This window comes from Schistocerca serialis, unplaced genomic scaffold, assembly GCF_023864345.2.
Source record: "Schistocerca serialis cubense isolate TAMUIC-IGC-003099 unplaced genomic scaffold, iqSchSeri2.2 HiC_scaffold_123, whole genome shotgun sequence".
NCBI classification, from domain to species: Eukaryota; Metazoa; Arthropoda; class Insecta; order Orthoptera; family Acrididae; genus Schistocerca; species Schistocerca serialis.
In genome coordinates, this window is record NW_026047436.1 from 67,501 (window position 1) to 75,000 (window position 7,500).

Genomic DNA, 7,500 nt, shown 5'->3' on the forward strand with positions numbered 1-7,500 from the left:
TCTCTGCCTCTAACAGGCACACACACAATATCTAACCACCAGCATGGAAGAACATCCGGTGCATCCTCTCCGCCACATTACACAATCCACACTATCATAACCAGACCGGGAGGTCCACCCAGAAAACAGAATATCCCACCCTTCCGACATCCGCCATTGCTCAGCTAAGCCACGAACACCCACACATGTCCTACACAGGGGTGCACCCAACATCACAATACTGCCTCCTGTCACAGTACACAAACAATGGCAGGAATGAAAGACACAGATCTGCCACAACCTTGGAATCGGAGCGCCGCCTGTCATGAGCCACAAGTGCATCCTGACGTGACAAATCGGATGATCCCGCAGGCATGCACTTACGATAATCACTATCAACGAACCTGCCGCCCCCTCCCCCCCCAAAATACACCTTTCCCTACAACGTGTACCTTAACCTAAGCTATATTGTACCTTAACCTAAGCGATATTGTACCTTAACCTAAGGTATATCGTACCTTAACCTAACCTACATTGCGCCTTCACCTAACCTACGTTGTACCTTAACCTAACCTACGTTGTACCTTAACCTAACCTACGTTGTACCTTAACCTAACCTACGTTGTACCTTAACCTAACCTACGTTGTACCTTAACCTAACCTACGTTGTACCTTAACCTAACCTACGTTGTACCTTAACCTAACCTACGTTGTACCTTAACCTAACCTACGTTGTACCTTAACCTAACCTACGTTGTACCTTAACCTAACCTACGTTGTGCCTTAACCTAACCTACGTTGTGCCTTAACCTAACCTACGTTGTGCCTTAACCTAACCTACGTTGTGCCTTAACCTAACCTACGTTGTGCCTTAACCTAACCTACGTTGTGCCTTAACCTAACCTACGTTGTGCCTTAACCTAACCTACGTTGTGCCTTAACCTAACCTACGTTGTGCCTTAACCTAACCTATGTTGTGCCTTAACCTAACCTATGTTGTGCCTTAACCTAACCTATGTTGTGCCTTAACCTAACCTATGTTGTGCCTTAACCTAACCTATGTTGTGCCTTAACCTAACCTATGTTGTGCCTTAACCTAACCTATGTTGTGCCTTAACCTAACCTATGTTGTGCCTTAACCTAACCTATGTTGTGCCTTAACCTAACCTACGTTGTGCCTTAACCTAACCTACGTTGTGCCTTAACCTAACCTACGTTGTGCCTTAACCTAACCTACGTTGTGCCTTAACCTAACCTACGTTGTGCCTTAACCTAACCTACGTTGTGCCTTAACCTAACCTACGTTGTGCCTTAACCTAACCTACGTTGTGCCTTAACCTAACCTACGTTGTGCCTTAACCTAACCTACGTTGTGCCTTAACCTAACCTACGTTGTGCCTTAACCTAACCTACGTTGTGCCTTAACCTAACCTACGTTGTGCCTTAACCTAACCTACGTTGTGCCTTAACCTAACCTATGTTGTGCCTTAACCTAACCTATGTTGTGCCTTAACCTAACCTATGTTGTGCCTTAACCTAACCTATGTTGTGCCTTAACCTAACCTATGTTGTGCCTTAACCTAACCTATGTTGTGCCTTAACCTAACCTATGTTGTGCCTTAACCTAACCTATGTTGTGCCTTAACCTAACCTATGTTGTGCCTTAACCTAACCTATGTTGTGCCTTAACCTAACCTATGTTGTGCCTTAACCTAACCTATGTTGTGCCTTAACCTAACCTACGTTGTGCCTTAACCTAACCTACGTTGTGCCTTAACCTAACCCATATTGTACCTTAACCTAACCCATATTGTACCTTAACCTAACCCATATTGTACCTTAACCTAACCCATATTGTACCTTAACCTAACCCATATTGTACCTTAACGTAACCTAATTTGTGCCTTAACGTAACCTAATTTGTGCCTTAACGTAACCTAATTTGTGCCTTAACGTAACCTAATTTGTGCCTTAACGTAACCTAATTTGTGCCTTAACGTAACCTAATTTGTGCCTTAACGTAACCTAATTTGTGCCTTAACGTAACCTAATTTGTGCCTTAACGTAACCTAATTTGTGCCTTAACGTAACCTAATTTGTGCCTTAACGTAACCTAATTTGTGCCTTAACGTAACCTAATTTGTGCCTTAACGTAACCTAATTTGTGCCTTAACGTAACCTAATTTGTGCCTTAACGTAACCCATGTTGTGCCTTAACGTAACCCATGTTGTGCCTTAACGTAACCCAATTTGTGCCTTAACGTAACCCATGTTGTGCCTTAACCTAACCTATATTGTGCCTCAACCTAACCTATATTGCGCCTTAACCTGACGCACGTTGTCGCTGAACCTGCTCTGTAATTGTTATGCAACTCGTTAAATTAGTGTAGTGTTGCCTAACCGCAACCCTCGCAATATAGTTCGCTATTCGCACTGCCCGGTCCCCTGTGTATCGCGTCATGTTAAACACCTTGCAGGTGTTGCTGACTTTCCACATGCTCCTGCTATACACTGTAATGTGGATAGCAGCAGGACGTACATGCCCCCCCCCTTCCCCCCTGCCTTCGCAAGCTGGTCGTTGAGAAGTTTGCATGTTCAATGCCCTTCGCATGCCGACGTACTCAGCCTACGTTGTGGTACGGCCTGTCACCTGTCCGCCGATGTACGCAAAACCCACAAACTGTACTGCACATTGGTCCGTATGTACTGAATGATACATCGTGGCACATGTGTGACCGTACGACGACTGCGCCTAGCAACGGCAGACCATACAGTCCAAATATTGTGCACGCAGCTACGTGTCGTCTCCCTATAAGAGCTGGATTGCAGTGTGGTACGCCATTCAGACGTGTGGGAGGAACGGACGCCCTGGATGGCGATCAGCATGAGCAGTCTGTTGATGTAGTGGAGCGTGTATTCGGACGTAGTCGTCTCTTCTCACACACCGTGATAGCATGTTGCACCGCGTTCCACATCTGCGACATCCTGCAGAGGCCGGCTGACAGTCGTTCGCGCAATGGACACCGCATACGTACGGGGGCTACCTTCCACGTGTTCTCGAGGCGTGCACATGTTGTTGCGTCTATGTGGGCAGACGTAGTGTGTTGTGACACCTGACACAGGCATGCAATACTCGTTGCAAATGGCGATGGACGTCTACGTTTGCTGGTGACGTTACGCAAATGAACAACAGGTAACCCGTTGTGGTGCGGTTGTTCTCGCTAGAGGTGAATCAGTGTTGGCGACGATCGGTCGAGCTATTAACCGGTTGTTTCAGGGATACCCACCATGCCCACGAACGTGAAAGGGGACCCACCATGCCCACGAACGCGAAAGGGGATCTGGGTGTGAGGCGATACGCGGCGGTGGCTGGGTGGGACCGTCCCCGGCCGGTGAGGGGGGGCCGCCCGGCGTGCTGGCAGCGCGGTGCGTGGGCGCACGCGCTACAGCCGGCTGGTGGGGGCGGCCAGTGGCAGGCGCGCCGGCCGACGGACGCGGCAGGCGGCGCAGCTGCGCGCCGGCGCCCCCTGCTCGCGGCGCCTTGCGGCCAAAGTAGGTCCTCGCGGGCCCGGTGCGAAGCGCGGTGGCCATCTGCAGTGTGCTGGTCCGATTGAGGACTGTGTGCGCTGAGGATGCGCCGCCGCCCGGCGCTCGGCGCCGCGACGCCGTCTGCTGCTCGGTCGCCCCAGCGGTTCTCGCAGGTGGTTTGTATCGCAGCTGTGCGGACGTGTTGGCGCGTGCGCTGTGCTGGGAGAGTTCGCTTCGGCACCCAAGTGGGGCTTTTGTCCTTCTGTGGCGCTGGCGTTGGAGCTGCCGGTCACCGTAGGTGGCGCGTGTTGTCTCCCGCCGGCAATGCCACGACAGCACGCTCCCGGGCCTCTGTCGGCAGCGGCAAGCTCAGTTGGGAGCACGGGTGGTCGCACCTAAAGCGTCTACTCGCCTAACTCCGGGCGATTGCGCCTCTCTCGAACCCGACCAAGTACTTAGGACGGCGCTGCGCGCCGCCGGGACCTGAGAGGGTTTCGAGGTGTGTTGTGCAGGGGAGCTCAGCCTCCTCCTGTTTGCAGAATAATTGAGCGGACGCTTGCGTGTTCGCGCGGGCCCCCGGGACACACTCCCGGGCGGCCGGCTGCTCAGCTCTAGTTGACGCAGCTCCCTGGTTGATCCTGCCAGTAGTCATATGCTTGTCTCAAAGATTAAGCCATGCATGTCTCAGTACAAGCCGCATTAAGGTGAAACCGCGAATGGCTCATTAAATCAGTTATGGTTCCTTAGATCGTACCCACGTTACTTGGATAACTGTGGTAATTCTAGAGCTAATACATGCAAACAGAGTCCCGACCAGAGATGGAAGGGACGCTTTTATTAGATCAAAACCAATCGGTCGGCTCGTCCGGTCCGTTTGCCTTGGTGACTCTGAATAACTTTGGGCTGATCGCACGGTCCTCGTACCGGCGACGCATCTTTCAAATGTCTGCCTTATCAACTGTCGATGGTAGGTTCTGCGCCTACCATGGTTGTAACGGGTAACGGGGAATCAGGGTTCGATTCCGGAGAGGGAGCCTGAGAAACGGCTACCACATCCAAGGAAGGCAGCAGGCGCGCAAATTACCCACTCCCGGCACGGGGAGGTAGTGACGAAAAATAACGATACGGGACTCATCCGAGGCCCCGTAATCGGAATGAGTACACTTTAAATCCTTTAACGAGTATCTATTGGAGGGCAAGTCTGGTGCCAGCAGCCGCGGTAATTCCAGCTCCAATAGCGTATATTAAAGTTGTTGCGGTTAAAAAGCTCGTAGTTGGATTTGTGTCCCACGCTGTTGGTTCACCGCCCGTCGGTGTTTAACTGGCATGTATCGTGGGACGTCCTGCCGGTGGGGCGAGCCGAAGGCGTGCGACCGCCTCGTGCGTGCTCGTGCGTCCCGAGGCGGACCCCGTTGAAATCCTACCAGGGTGCTCTTTATTGAGTGTCTCGGTGGGCCGGCACGTTTACTTTGAACAAATTAGAGTGCTTAAAGCAGGCAAGCCCGCCTGAATACTGTGTGCATGGAATAATGGAATAGGACCTCGGTTCTATTTTGTTGGTTTTCGGAACCCGAGGTAATGATTAATAGGGACAGGCGGGGGCATTCGTATTGCGACGTTAGAGGTGAAATTCTTGGATCGTCGCAAGACGAACAGAAGCGAAAGCATTTGCCAAGTATGTTTTCATTAATCAAGAACGAAAGTTAGAGGTTCGAAGGCGATCAGATACCGCCCTAGTTCTAACCATAAACGATGCCAGCCAGCGATCCGCCGCAGTTCCTCCGATGACTCGGCGGGCAGCCTCCGGGAAACCAAAGCTTTTGGGTTCCGGGGGAAGTATGGTTGCAAAGCTGAAACTTAAAGGAATTGACGGAAGGGCACCACCAGGAGTGGAGCCTGCGGCTTAATTTGACTCAACACGGGAAACCTCACCAGGCCCGGACACCGGAAGGATTGACAGATTGATAGCTCTTTCTTGATTCGGTGGGTGGTGGTGCATGGCCGTTCTTAGTTGGTGGAGCGATTTGTCTGGTTAATTCCGATAACGAACGAGACTCTAGCCTGCTAACTAGTCGCGTGACATCCTTCGTGCTGTCAGCGATTACTTTTCTTCTTAGAGGGACAGGCGGCTTCTAGCCGCACGAGATTGAGCAATAACAGGTCTGTGATGCCCTTAGATGTTCTGGGCCGCACGCGCGCTACACTGAAGGAATCAGCGTGTCTTCCTAGGCCGAAAGGTCGGGGTAACCCGCTGAACCTCCTTCGTGCTAGGGATTGGGGCTTGCAATTGTTCCCCATGAACGAGGAATTCCAGTAAGCGCGAGTCATAAGCTCGCGTTGATTACGTCCCTGCCCTTTGTACACACCGCCCGTCGCTACTACCGATTGAATGATTTAGTGAGGTCTTCGGACTGGTACGCGGCATTGACTCTGTCGTTGCCGATGCTACCGGAAAGATGACCAAACTTGATCATTTAGAGGAAGTAAAAGTCGTAACAAGGTTTCCGTAGGTGAACCTGCGGAAGGATCATTACCGACTAGACTGCATGTCTTTCGATGTGCGGTGTCGTGTCGCGCAACACGCAGCTACCTGTACGGCTCGCAGTAGCCGTGCGCCGCGTGCGGAACCACGCGTTCGTCTCAAAACTAACGGCAATGTTGTGTGGTACGAGCGCTGAAGCGCTGGAGCGGCTGGCCTGCGGCACCTGGCGCCTGGCGCCGGTTTTGAATGACTTTCGCCCGACTGCCTGTCCGCTCCGGTGTGGAGCCGTACGACGCCCATCGGCCGTGAGGCCGTTGGACACTGAACGCTGGAACAGGGCCGCCACACGCCTCAGTCCCGCCTATGCAACTGTCTCGAAAGAGATGGTGGAAACTATGAAAAGATCACCCAGGACGGTGGATCACTCGGCTCGTGGGTCGATGAAGAACGCAGCAAATTGCGCGTCGACATGTGAACTGCAGGACACATGAACATCGACGTTTCGAACGCACATTGCGGTCCATGGATTCCGTTCCCGGGCCACGTCTGGCTGAGGGTCGGCTACGTATACTGAAGCGCGCGGCGTTTGCCCCGCTTCGCAGACCTGGGAGTGTCGTGGCCGCCTGTGGGGCCGGCCGCGTCTCCTTAAACGTGCGATGCGCGCCCGTCGCCTGGCGGTTCGCATACCGGTACTTACTCGGTAGCGTGCACAGCCGGCTGGCGGTGTGGCGTGCGACACCTCGTACAACGACCTCAGAGCAGGCGAGACTACCCGCTGAATTTAAGCATATTACTAAGCGGAGGAAAAGAAACTAACAAGGATTCCCCCAGTAGCGGCGAGCGAACAGGGAAGAGTCCAGCACCGAACCCCGCAGGCTGCCGCCTGTCGTGGCATGTGGTGTTTGGGAGGGTCCACTACCCCGACGCCTCGCGCCGAGCCCAAGTCCAACTTGAATGAGGCCACGGCCCGTAGAGGGTGCCAGGCCCGTAGCGGCCGGTGCGAGCGTCGGCGGGACCTCTCCTTCGAGTCGGGTTGCTTGAGAGTGCAGCTCCAAGTGGGTGGTAAACTCCATCTGAGACTAAATATGACCACGAGACCGATAGCGAACAAGTACCGTGAGGGAAAGTTGAAAAGAACTTTGAAGAGAGAGTTCAAAAGTACGTGAAACCGTTCTGGGGTAAACGTGAGAAGTCCGAAAGGTCGAACGGGTGAGATTCACGCCCATCCGGCCACTGGCCTCCGCCCTCGGCAGATGGGGCCGGCCGCCCGCGCGGAGCAATTCGCGGCGGGGTCGTGTCCGGTTGCCTTTCCACTCGCCGCGGGGCGGGGCCGTTCCGGTGTGCGGTGGGCCGCACTTCTCCCCTAGTAGGACGTCGCGACCCGCTGGGTGCCGGCCTACGGCCCGGGTGCGCAGCCTGTCCTTCCGCGGGCCTCGGTTCGCGTCTGTTGGGCAGAGCCCCGGTGTCCTGGCTGCTGCCCGGCGGTATATCTGGAGGAGTCGATTCGCCCC

At 53.5% G+C, this 7,500-nt stretch overlaps 3 non-coding genes across 3 annotated transcripts in view; all 3 read left to right on the forward strand.

Moving 5' to 3' along the window:
• Nucleotides 1-4,132: 4,132 nt before the first annotated feature.
• LOC126436192 (small subunit ribosomal RNA) lies at nt 4,133-6,040 on the forward strand. The gene has a single exon (XR_007580493.1). It is a non-coding gene; the product is annotated as a small subunit ribosomal RNA (ribosomal RNA).
• A 354-nt stretch (nt 6,041-6,394) lies between these two features.
• On the forward strand, nt 6,395-6,549 carry LOC126436186 (5.8S ribosomal RNA). The gene has a single exon (XR_007580488.1). It is a non-coding gene; the product is annotated as a 5.8S ribosomal RNA (ribosomal RNA).
• A 188-nt stretch (nt 6,550-6,737) lies between these two features.
• The window catches only part of LOC126436195 (large subunit ribosomal RNA), a 4,219-nt gene continuing 3,456 nt past the window's right edge, over nt 6,738-7,500 (forward strand). The window contains exon 1 of the ribosomal RNA XR_007580496.1: nt 6,738-7,500. This exon is cut by the window's right edge and continues 3,456 nt beyond it. This is a non-coding gene — a ribosomal RNA (large subunit ribosomal RNA).